This window comes from Blennius ocellaris, assembly GCF_963422515.1.
Source record: "Blennius ocellaris genome assembly, chromosome: 4".
Lineage (NCBI taxonomy): Eukaryota > Metazoa > Chordata > Actinopteri > Blenniiformes > Blenniidae > Blennius > Blennius ocellaris.
This window is the reverse complement of record NC_137653.1, coordinates 12,998,143-13,011,737: the sequence shown is the minus strand read 5'-3', so window position 1 is coordinate 13,011,737 and position 13,595 is coordinate 12,998,143.

Below are 13,595 nucleotides of genomic sequence, written 5' to 3'. Positions count from 1 at the left end.
CAAGGCTTTAGTGGGATGAAGGACTAAAATGATTGTTACAACCAATGATATAAAAATGGATGATTATGAAATAACTGTTTATAGTGGTATTATGTTTTACCACCATGGATGAGATATAGTGTTATAGAGTATCAATCAGTATCAGTATCAATATCAATTAATATCAATCAATGACAGTAATTATATTACTGAATATTACAAGTGCAGAAAGAGGAATTTGTCTGCGACGATTCTTTTTCTTTTTAATTTCCAGCAACACACAGTTGAAAGCCTTGTGGTAAAATGTATCTCTTCCAGGGCATCCATCCCTCTTTTTGTGGTTTGTGGTTGGAAAATGGCAGATACATTAGAATTTCAAACTGGTGGCATGAAGATGATTTAGCTGCGACTGGAAATTAAGATGAAAAAGAATAGTTCTGATTGATTAAATCTAATGCTTTGAGTTGTGAGTAGAAATAATCAAATGGCCTTAGTTTTCTGTTCATCCACATGGCGAATGAGCCAGCATGTGAGCAATGCAACTGGAAAATAGTCTGAAAATAACAATAACAAAATAACAAATGGAAATTGTAATTTTTGTCATTGTAACAAAATCAGCACTGATAATGAAAACGTCTGACAACAAAGTATCCCTGCAGCTCTGCAGCTCTGCAGCTCTGCAGAGAAGTAATTAGTGCATTGACGGGACCTCGCCACTTTGTAGAAGCTGCTGTTATGGAATAAAGCGAAGTGAGAATTGCCTGAGAAATTGTTTTATGACCATGTAAAAGAAAGTCGGTCAGAGCCACGGAGCTCAAAGAGGGTATTGTTGGAGACAATTTATTGTTGCTATTCAATTTCAGTTTGAGACGGCAGTCAAGTTGGCTGACAGGCTGTGTCTCACGATTTAGTGTGAGTATGAGATAGGATTTAAACAATGTGCAGGGTGTTTGTGTTTAGGTGGCACATCCTGTTGACGCTCACTTTATCCTGAAGTGACTGAAACTATTTTCTGAAGTTCAGATAAACACTGAGGGGCCACATTGAGAGCACCTTGATGCAAATTCAGTCCTGGACGTGCACATGTTCTCTCCTTAAATGGGTTTACTCTTGGTACTAATCTCTCCCCCCAAATTAGAACCAGTTACCGTGATTTAAATTGTGACTGTGAATTGCTTGTCGTCATGAATATGTACGAGTGTTGTTGTCCTGTGATGGACTGAGGGATCAGTGATCTGCTCAGGACATTGATATTGACTGGTTTGTATAAATTATGCTGTGATCGATTTGAGATTGAAGCCTTTCTAAACAAGTTCTGTTCCGTTTCCAGGTCTGGGTCCTCCAGAGTCTGCATTTCTCAATTAATATTTCATAACTTCTTGGCAAAATCTGTGCTACTTTGAAAGATGCCTCAGTGATATGCACAACCTCTGGTTGCAGCCCTCATTAGACCGTCCATGGTGTGCTGTTTTCACTGTTGAGTGCAGGACTGACTCGTCAGGAAGTTCAGATGAAATGAGCCCATTGTGTTAAATTTGCCAGGCAACCCACCTCACATTGGTATTAATCGCTGACTCTCTCACCATTTAAACAAAAGAGCCTATAATGCTTTTGTGAAAGCAATGTATTGATTTTAACAAAGAGAAATGCCTCTCAGCCCTAATGATTCTAAGCATCAGGATTCGCAATGCCTTAGAATTAAAGATTGCAGCCTCTGTTGGTGTGTGAATGTGTGTGCAAATGGATGATTGTGATTAACCATGAAAAACACTTTGGGACTGCTCACATAGTTTAAAAGTGCAATATATGTGAAGTCCATTTACCATTTAAAAAAATGAAAGATAGTTGGATAGATAGGTTAACAAAACACTACCAATAAACCTGAGAATTGTCAAATCACCTTTGTTTTTGTTTTTTATTATTGTGCCCATGATTCTTGCTTTTTTTGTTCTCCAAAGTGAAAAACAACCAAAATTGAATTGGAACCTTTAATTTTAGTACTGCAGGTTGTTTGTGGGATGAAAACAAGTTAAGCACAACATGAGGATGTGGACTCTGGTGTCACTCTAATTGAAAGAGCAGCTGGTTCATACTTTCACTAACAACTGTAATAACCAAGGAATTAACTATCAAGACGAGATCCGACATCACAAAGCTTGAACCATATTGCAGCTGCATGAATCACAATGCACATGTCTAATGTCAGGCCAAATCATTTTTAGTTTTATGTCGGACTTACGGATTTTTTTACACCATAGTAAATATTCTTACCTGCAGTTGGGATACTCAAACAATAAAAACAAAACGTGGATATTTAGGCTTTAACTGTCCATTATATCAGTATTATTGTGGTTTCAACATGCTTATTTCATAATTTTGTTTAATCTTCAATATTTTTGTTGTTATTTCTTTTGAATAATCAAACACAAAAGAAAAAACATTCCCCTCACCGCCAGATTTTACCAGCTGATGTGTCGCCGTCAGACTGTTTTATTGCCCCAGAGTAATCCTGGCTCTCAGGGTAATCCTGGCCCAAACTTTATAACTCATGGGTGTATATTCAGCCAGACCAAAAAAAACAAAACATGAACGAGTCCCTTGGTTGTCATTCAGTTGATGAATATGTAATTATACACCACATATTCAAGCTAAATGTCATATTTTCATAGATTCTTCTGTAATCATTTCATAGTTTCATTTTGTTTCCCCGTGTCATTTTTGAGGGAACATATCGGTGATAATCTCAGAAACATATCCTCAGGATGATATCAAAATAGTCATAGCAATGTGGGGATAGTAAAGTACAGCTTTACAGGATGAAGAAAAACAGATTCAGTCTGACCTGGAGGTGTTTGGGAAGATATTTCATTACGTTCTGCATCTTTGAAGTGCTTAACTTCCTATTTTGCCAGCCTTACTCGACGACAAAGATCCAATCATTCTGCCATTGTCACTCCTGAATGTAACACCATCTGGCAAGCTGTGAAACAGAGTGAGATCAGTTTGGAGGTTTTTGCTGACAGATTAAGAAGATGGAAAGCCTCAATACCCAGAGCCCAGAGGACTTTAGCACTCGAAGGGAGAGGAGCATGGAGGAGAGCTTCTTTATGCCATGAAGAGAGAAAATTCAGATGACAGGGTTGAGAGAAGTCCAGGTTCTTTGTGGTGAGCATTCACTGTCATGGAAATGGAGGGAAAGGAAGAAAGACTGCAGATGGAAAATATGACGTTCAGGGATTTCCTGATATTAATGATACTGAAGGAGAAAGCCTTCAGAAAATATGGGTGGGGATTTATATAATGTCAGGCCTAGTTCAGAGCGATAAAGAAGAAGATGATAAGTCAAGGCTATGGACATGCAATGTTATAATTCAAAAAGACTTCAGTGAGGATGACAGAAGCAACATTTGGAGGACATAATCACGACCCGGCAATTCAAGAAACAGCAAAGCCGTTTTTATTGTTTACTTCAAGCTGCAGGTATTACCAGTGATAGCTCTCTATACACCTGTCCTGTCAATCATCGCCTTCAATACATTTTCAAGAATATCAAAACATACTGAAGAAAAGGACTCACAAATAAATCACTACACAAGGGGCAGTGTAATGGTTGGCTGTCATTTCATACTGAGTGTGTCATGGGTTTGAGTCTGGGTCAGGTCTTTCTGTGTGGAGTTTGTAGGTTTTCTCCTTGGTAGTATAATTTCACAGTCTGAAACACTGAAACGTGTGGCGAGTGGTTGTGTGACTGTCTGTCTCTGTGTGTGGCAACATGATTCATTTGACATATGACGTCAATGTTATTGTGATTTCTACATCATAAACCCTGTGTACGGAAGTGATGATAAGTCATTTTGTATGCTGGGGAGACTTGTATTTATTCCACTTACCTCTATCTAGATGCTGTATAGTTTACACATCATGACTGAAATCAAGAAGTCTTTGCATACTTAAACTATTACATATGCAATTTTAATACAATAATGGAAATTTAAGTGTTTTTTTTAATATTTGTATTACATATTTATTCAATATTTTGTGTGGAATATATTTAATATAAATCATTGTCGTTTATTGTCTTGTGTTTCAATTTCACTTTGATCTAAGTGTTCCATTCAGGATCAATAAAGCTGTATCCTGTCTTATTTTATATCAGTTAGTAAAACATGATGAAAGAAGTCATCATCCTGGAAAATAACATCTAAATCCTCTAATCTAGTGAGTTGGAGTGGTGGGAAAGTGGCAGGGAGTTGACAGGTGGAGTTCTTTGTCATACTGCTGATGTAAAACTGGGACAGGGGTTGGTTGTAAAACAAGTTAGAGTAATTCACTTAGTGTTGGTTGTAGACATCATACATATAGTCAGTCCTGGAAAATCATTTGTCTTCAGCTCTGTTGTCTTTGCAGTGGTTTTTCCCGTGACCATAATAAAGAAAGAGATTAGTTTGGCATTCACTACTTCCAGCCACTGAAACCTATGCAGCATATGCATCCCACCCTCATGACTGATTCCAGTGGCTCAGCAGTTCTCAGTGCGTTTCCCACAGACATGGAGCTTTGAGTTGACAGATCTAATTAGAGACAAGGTTCAGGCCCAAGATCATAATGAAGTAAGATACAGGAGATCTGCACTCTAATGCTTTTGGCTCCTGCTGCTTATATAATGACCCGGTACATGATGTTCTCAACCTGCCACTTCTCTCTTGTGATCATGTGTCATGTGGTGCATATATATAAGTAGATCAATGTACTTTAAGGTGTAGTTGGATGCACCTAGATCCCGCTCAGTGGGAGTGTGATATATTCTGCATGCTGATGTAACTTGAATTGCTCAGGTAAGCCATTAGCTTTAACGAGGGAACGAGGTTGGTGATTTCTGATGTTCAAGAGGCTTGAAACATTCTCGAAACAAGTGAAGCTAAGCAATAAATCACACCAGGCTGACACATATCTCACTAAAGCATGGGGCTGCAACAGTTGTAACTGACAGATGTGTTGGATATTAGTGCAAGCAGAGTCCTTCATGTGGGTCTCACGCCTGAGAGAAACCCATTGCTTGATGAGGGGAGCTTCCTGAGTTTACGCCTGGGCTCTTTTTTAAAGTCAGGATCTGAGACATTTTCCCCCCAAAACAATAACAGGATGAAACCTCCTGTAGTCCGTCTGGAAAAGTTACTTAGATCTAAGTTTGTCCACTGCAAGGAGCATTTGCAGGAAGTAGTTCTGGATCTTGAACGGAAAATAAAGCAAACAAACCAACTGAAAGGCTTACCTAATGTCCGTTTTATAATTTTCAGACAAAGCACATCTTATTTGAGTCAATGCAGCCACAACAGCAAAGAAAAGAACTTACTTGATAATTGGGTGGCAGATATGAGTCATCAACACAGAAGGGTGAAGACAGCAAACTTGGTGCAATATTGTGAATAGAAATGAGTTATAGTGGATCCCTTTCCTTCACAAGCTATGGTGATTTCTTATCAGTGGAGTTTTCCATATTCATCATGTCAAAGTTTCTGTCAAGAACTTTTAGATTTATTTTATTTTGCAACTCATAAAATTATTTCACTTCCTGCTTTTGCTGGTATCTGGACCCTCATTTTCATCATGAGCACGAAAGTAATTCTATTATTACTGTGTTGGTATCTGTACCTCTAGAAAGCTCACTGCAAAATTGCCATATAATAAATACAAAATTAGAATTTAGCTTAATAGTTTTGTCTCCATTTCCATCATGGAATATAAATCAAATCTACACTCATCATTAAAGAGCAACAAATGCCACACTTTCATATTTTGTCTTGGATAGTGTCACTGTATAAGATCTCACTTTCTGTCATTGAGAGATTTGGTCAATAACAGAAAATACTGGTTCAATTTGACCTCTGGTTGTGAAGTTTATAGGACGGTAAAACACATTATTTTATAACTTATATTTCTTTTCTCCATTATAGAAATGCTCCACAACTCTGCTGTCTGACTTGGGACATCCTTTCCAAAGTTAAAATCATCTTGAGAGATCAAGATCAAAAAATATATAATGTAATTGAACTATTCGAAGCTCACATCTAAAATGTTTCTACCAGCATCACAGTAGGTTTTTACTCAAATCAACTAAATAATTGAAAGAATTCTGGTGCAAAAAGATGAAAACTGGACAAATACAAACAGCAACCCTAAAACACACCACTACAGAGAGCAGTCCATTTCATTTGCAAGATTGAGTCTTTACAACAACTGCAATTCAAGGACAAAACGGGGGTGCAAAGTGAAGAGAGGCTGTGTGATATTAGCTAATAAGCATCACTTTGTGTGGATGGCTGAAATGCACGTGGGGCAACAAACAGCCAAGGGCATCACAGTTATGGTGGGGGATGCATTGACAACATATCAGAGTCTCAATGTGACATCATTTAGGTGTCCCTTGTGGGTATATGGGGCGAGCAGCAGTCATAGTCATGTATCTTACACACACACCCACCATCACGCATGCACCTTCCAGACCAACAGTGAACATGCATGCCTCGCAAGCTGTTTCCTTACTCATTATTCAGTGCACGGTGCTTTCGAGTTAAAGCTAGACCAGCCTCGGCTGCACATATGGCAAATAAGCCAGCGTGCAGTGAGCAAACAAAACATCTCCTGAACAGAAAGAATTGTATTTATGCAAGAGGAGTGCTGTGTTGTTTACAGACAACAGAAACTGATTTCATGGTTAGGATATTTAACACTCTAAATAAGAACAAAACATGTATTTGTGTGTGTTCACGGCTATTCATTATGATTTCAATCAGAGTAAACCATTATGGAAAAGAAAAAACTGATTGTGCAGCTTGTATGTGAATTGGTTAAATAGTTTTTTTTTTATTACATTAAACAGATATCAGACAGGTTAATTAAATGTCAGCTACTTGGCTCTTGGCCTTTGAATTTTATCAGGAGAAGCAGACTTGGGACAGAGCTATACCTGAGCGAAGATAATCACAGCCTTTTGAAATACCAGGAGATCCCATGACTCGGACCATCACCTTCTCATGCACGAGTTTGCGGTTGGCCGACTGTTTGTCATTCTGTTTGTGTTAGTGTGCCTGCAACTGCGGGTGGTGGGATGGAAGCTTTCTGAGCTGCTGTTACTCTTACAATCACGGGAAACATGCATGTCTGTCACATCTGCTCAGCAGTACGCCTATGGCTCTTGTTCAAAAATGTAATTCAATACAAATTAATTTCTGCCACTGGCCACACAGGCACGATTGATTTCAAAACCCACTTAGAAAACTGCCACCAGTAATGCAGGCGTGCCCGAGTCTGGGGAATGTGCACATACATTTCAAAGCTTCCAGGTTAAGTGTTTCATATGTACGGCTTTGACTATGATTAGTGCCTGTAAAAGGTTCATAGCGTAATCAGGGAAACATACACCCACCCTTTTGCTGTAAAAATAAACATTATTAGTACAGTTTCAATGACACAACCAATACAGCGCTACATAAAAACACTGAATCAATAGAACAAAATCTACTTATATTATTCTATGTGTTAATGCAAAGAAAACACACCTCTTTGTTCCTATGGATATTTTACATGTTGTCCTGCTTCAGCTGGATGGTGTGCACGGTTAAACTTTGTTTTTCTCATAGGATCCAAATGACCTTTACAATTATTATGTAATGTGACTCACGGCTAAAGACAGATATTCCTGTTTAATGTTATATGCTTGTAGAATCTCAAATTATTTGCTCTAAATTGGAAAATCACTGCACATGTGATATATCCAAGGTTACAAGAAAATACTGAGGTCCTTTGAATTGTTTTTAAGTGTCTTAATGCTCTTGAGTCGTCTAATCTGTCAGACTTGTTTTTATTGTATGAACCCTTGCAGACAGTGAGGCGCGAACTCCCATGGTGGGGCAGCTTTCCAACATTATGCCCCAAGTTTATGGAAAATCCTGCTCAAAAATGGGCTAAAGACCCAAGATTTAGTCTGGATTTCAATTAATGTCCCTTTATTTCTTCTAAATCTTACTATGGAGTGAGGGTTGAGGGGCAGTCTGGATGTATGGGTTCTGTTTATATATAAGTACTTGAGAAACCAATTGCTGGACACTTGAGAAGTCCTGTAAAGTTTGAAATATAAACCTGTTGTAGATAATGTTGCAAATAAACATCATTAAGTAATGCGTTATTTCAACTGCCTAAATTTTATCATTAACAACTTTTAATTTCCAAACTTTCACAGTGCTCTTTAATTTTTACATTTGCTGAACACAAAACAGTTCGGAGCGCTTCAGAGCTGCTGTTTCTCTATGCCCTGCTAATTGCACCATTCCTGTGTTAATTCAGGAATAGTGCAAAAAAAACACTGTCCAAATGGGACATTAACATCATTCTGTAAACATCAGGTCCCTGGAGCGCCTTAATATGTGGTCGCCTGTCCGCACCCTAGAAATAGGAGCGGTCAATGCGGAAAAAGGAACTTCCCCAAGGGTATTAGTAAAGTATGATTAGTTTTGTTTTGTTTTAGTTTTAGTTTTGTTTTTAAACAGAATCTGTAGTGAATCAGCAGCTCTGAATAAACTCTGGCTTAGTATTTTTGTGCTGGTGTCTTTATGTTTGTTGTGACTCACTCTTTTCTTTTTTTTGAGAACATTCACATTATAGAGCATTTTTCTCCAAATAACTAGTGGAAGTTCAGCTAAAAAGCCAATTATTGTGTCCAACAACCCTAATAAACAGCCGTGTGAACATTATATAAATGAATGGCTTCCATATGCTGTTTTGTTTTCATTTGCAATCATAAGTGAAACAACTCCACAACTTTTTAGTTAAGTACTAATGGATCAAATACACATTTTTGTATATAGTTTTATTAGATTTGATGGGCTGAACGATCAAACACGGATAAGAAGATCATGGTAGGAAAAAGACTTGATGCTCAGTTAACCTGTTCAACATTTTTAGATATACAGAGTAGAAAAGGGTAAAGTGTGTTCAAGTTTTCTTCTAAGTCTTGTGGGCAGCTCAACAGGTCACAAAGACAACACTGAGATAATTATAGCCTTTGTGGGGGCATTGCCGTTGCCACTGCATAATATGACTTTGTTGTTTGTCCATCCAAGATAAAAAAGAAAAGCCAACCAGCAGCCTGGAGATGCAGAAGTGACATCTTTGATTAGTTCAGCAAGGCTATCAGCTTTGTTTGCATATGCATAGAGTATTGACACAGTGAGCCAGCTCATCTTATGGACTCATTTTATGTAATGATATCTGTCATCACTCTTTGTATGAAGGCGAGGAACAATTAGCCCGCAGTTTAAAACAATCAGATAAGAGACCAGATGGTTCAAACAAGCTATGCATCATTTAGAGATTCTAAATTAATTTGGAAAACACCCAAAATCCTATCAAGTTTGGCAAAGATCATGCTGGCATTACACTTATGATACAGCTTTTGTACAGTTTCTTACTGCAGCTGCCGTTCATGCAGGATTCCAGCTTCATCCTTGTAAGTGTAATGCTCTTAGTTAGCCGGAGGCCAACAATAATGAAGGTGAACTTTGGCCCATGATGGTGCCCAACACCAAGGGAATGGGATCATTTGTTAATAAGCCCCTTTCGGTTGAAGCAAAGCATAATCCTCTTAACAAGTGAAACTTATTAGCTTATTCAAGGCACATGTCACCCCTTGAAGAGCAGCACTGGGGATTATGCTCATTCTGCATTAGTGTCAACGTTTCCCTATTGTTTAAATGGCCAAAGGTCCACTGTGACTGTAATTTTCATGTCAACCTCCATTCATTAGCTCCTGCAGTAAATGAGAAAGTACAAATCTCTAAAAGCTCAAACAAAAATATAATATAGAGCAACAATATCATGGCAGCTATCAGCTCATTAGGATTAAGAATTAACATACAAGCATATTAATTAATTGCTTGCTGATTTTGTAACAGAGAAAGAACAATAATATCAACCAACAAAGAAAATCAAAAATCAAGAAAAAAAAACCCCAGTATAGTTAAAGTTAATTTCGATTTGATCAAGTGATATAAACATTTGATCCACAAGAAAATCCTGATTGAGTACTTCGTGGAGGAGCTGTTGTTGACAAGCACAGATGTCAGATGTTTCTTGTACTCACCAGGTATTCATACATCTCAGGAGGGATTTTGGTACACTCTGGAAGTTTCAGCCCCCTCCACAGATTTTCTATGAGATTCAGTTCCAGAGATTGGATTGGCCATTCCATGACCTTGAATGTGCTTTTATTTTTTTTATTTTTTTTTAAAGAGACTCTTTTGTTGCCTGAGAAGAGGTTTTGTCTCGTTGTAATACTGGAAAACTCATCCCTGACCCATCATTAATGTTCTGGCTTATGGGAGGAGGTGATCATCTTTATGATCACCTTTGATGTGGTCCATGGTTTTAATCTCTGCTTTCAACTTGTATCTTTGCGTGATTGCTTGTTTGATTTTTTTGAAACTCCTAAAAACATCAAGGCTCTTAGCAAAATGCATCATGGTTCTCCTGCTCAGTACATTTTGATTGTGTTGACCATGAACTGTGATTGAACACCCTCCCAAAAACTTGCATGTTGTCAGGACCTCTTTCAATTCAGAGTCGACTTGCGACAGAAGTGTTTACCTGATTGCCAACTAATTGGCAATGCATATGGGGTTGTGTGTTCATGCAGGGAAAGCCCACAAATTCTTCAGGCTCAAATTACTCTTCCTACAATTTTCCAAGCTGACTGATTCCTTCCAGCTCTGGTAAAAACCAGAGCTGAAACAGGATCCCCCCATCCTCCTGTTTAATCCATTCCGAAGTACAATCACACCGGTTGTTCTCAGCCAATACTGTGATGAACATGCACCACTGCAGTGATTTGAATTAGTGCCAGTGATATGAGTCCAACTAATTTAGAACAGCACAAGTTAGAAGCCGGAAATTGCAGATGGAAGTGAACATACATGAAGGGACCTTTAATTACTTTGATTTATAATGATTTATAACAGCACAATCGATGGTATTGATCAGAGGTGGACCCTTTTCTGTTGAAGAGATGTTTCCCATATTAGCTGTAATGCATTTTCAGTCTGGTTTCTTGCTGAGGTGTCTGAACTGCTGTTATCTGATAATCCTCCCATTATTCAGCTAACGATATGAGGCCAGATACCCGGTGCAAAGCTACAAAATATATTATTTCCTAATGATTTTATGAAACTTCTTCATCTTTAATCTAATTTTTCGGTTAAATTAAGACACAGTGGAGAGGAAAATGAATTAATTATCATTCTAATTAGATTACACATTATTCAGTTGTGTCAAAATGAATTCCAGGAAAATAATGATTTGCACATGTAATTTTCTAATATGTTGAAAAATTAATGATTCCATCAAAATGGCTATGGTATATTATTGATAGGCATCACTATGTGAGAGAAAGTGTGGTACACTCATGAAAACTAGGATTGGCAACTGTTCCTAATCTGCATCAGTCTAATTATTGTATTTCTTTACATGTCACAATCTCTCATAATGTTGTTTCATATTGTGAACTTTCAGTGCAGCAAAGAAGAGTTAAGGTTGCTTCATTATGAATTATTGACCCCGGTGTAATGTTGCCTTCAAAATAGAATGACAGGAGTTGTTTTGCTTGTATCAAGTACACATTTTTTTTCTAATTGATAAACAATCATTTAGTTAGTTTCTTTTTTGTAATTCAAGCTTTATTTAATCAGGAAGAAAAAAACCTTTTAAGATCGAGATCTAAAATTTGACAATATACAACATTTAAAATGATAAAATGCAGATTTCTGTAGACCATATGAAAATATTAAATGCAGATTATGTAAACAGATTTAATTCCTTGCAGTCTCATCAACAAGATCTGATGGCCTGCATGCAAGCAAACAGTGTTTGAATATGTGTTATTTTGTGAACTATCAACTAAAAATTCAGACATTTTATAAAAGGTATTGTAGTAATCTTATTGCAGCCTCAAACGCCAAACTATATTGTCCTTGCCACCGAAGTGTGCACCTCATCCACTCAGAAATTCACTCTACAGAGCCACTGTTTAACATTGTTTCTTCCTTTTTTTTTGAGCTCCTCAAAAATATCTTGGGTGCTTTGTGGCCACTTGTGTATTCATCGTGAATGACTGTCCTTGTTACTTTGTTTATATATTTTAACTTGTAGAGCTGGTCTGGAGCTTCCCCGTGGATTGAGGAGATTTTCACAGAAACATGATGTGAGGCCCTAATTGGCTGTGTGCAGCGTGGCCCGCATGATCTGAAAGCTTTATTTCATGAGTGTCCTGGTCTGCAAGGAAGGAACTATTATATTTAGCCCTAACATTTCTTTCTTTCGTGACAGACTGGAGCACATTTTTGTATAAATCAAGTTGACAAAAAGATGGAATCTTCATTTACTTTTTATCCTTTTTTTTTTATCACAGAAAGAGGAATCGGAGTTCAGGTCATTTTGTTGAATTAATGCGACATCTTTGATTATTTTTTTTTTTCCTTCACAAGACTGTATGTCTTCAAATGATGAAAAATGGCTGATGCTTTTTAAAGCACAGTGGCAGATTCTTCACTTTGCTTGTATTAAAACTTGTGGGGAGTGTTAGAGGGCCAATGCTTTACTTTCCAACACATCACATTCATGAAATATTCTAGGACTGTTTAAAAAACATATCAAAACTATTAAAAAAAAAAAAAATGTTTTGTAAATCATCTGACAAAGATCTGTCAAGGATCCCTGAGAATATTGCTTTCTTCTTTGGCCAAGTTATACCTCATAAACTGAACAGGAAATTAGCTGATGCTTGTTGTTTTGCAGGTAATAGATGAAGGATACGCAATTGAAATTTAGGAAGAGAATGAGTGGCATAAGAGGCTTTGAGCGACAAATGCTTTGTCACAAACAACATTTTTTTCCAAGACTTTTCTTTGATGATCCTCTTGGTCCTATCCTGTGGGTAGTCGCCTTGTTGATATGTCTGGCTCCATGAGCAGCCCGACAGTGAAATTAAGTTGCTGGATCGTTTCCAAAATACTATGTCATACATTGAACCTGCAGGCTTTTTCCTTAAGTGTCTCAGCTCAGAGTCACATTACAGAACAGAACAGAACAGAAGGCACACATTAAATTGTCCATGTTGTTCATCCAGAAATCCTTTGGCACACTTAACCCATACTCACGTCTGACATAAGCACTGAAGATGAATAACATGCATTTTTTTTAAAAGGTCTTAAAGCAAATAACATATGAATGAGATACAATTGTATTTTTACCATTGTAAGTGTCTCTTTTTAAAATTTAATATATGTGTTCCTCATCATCACAATTATTGCCATAAAGTTTTTCAAGACTGTAAAAGAAATTTACAAAACAACATTTCATCCCTACTGTAAAAGTTGAAGAATGAATGTTGACGTGTGTGTGTGTGTGTGTGTGTGTGTGTGTGTGTGTGTGTGTGTGTGTGTGTGTGTGTGTGTGTGTGTGTGTGTGTGCGTGTGTGTGTGTGTGTGTGTGTGTGTTTTAAAAAACCTTCATTTGTTAATGAACTCTGTTAATAATTCATTTCGATATTATGGCACTCTTCACATCAA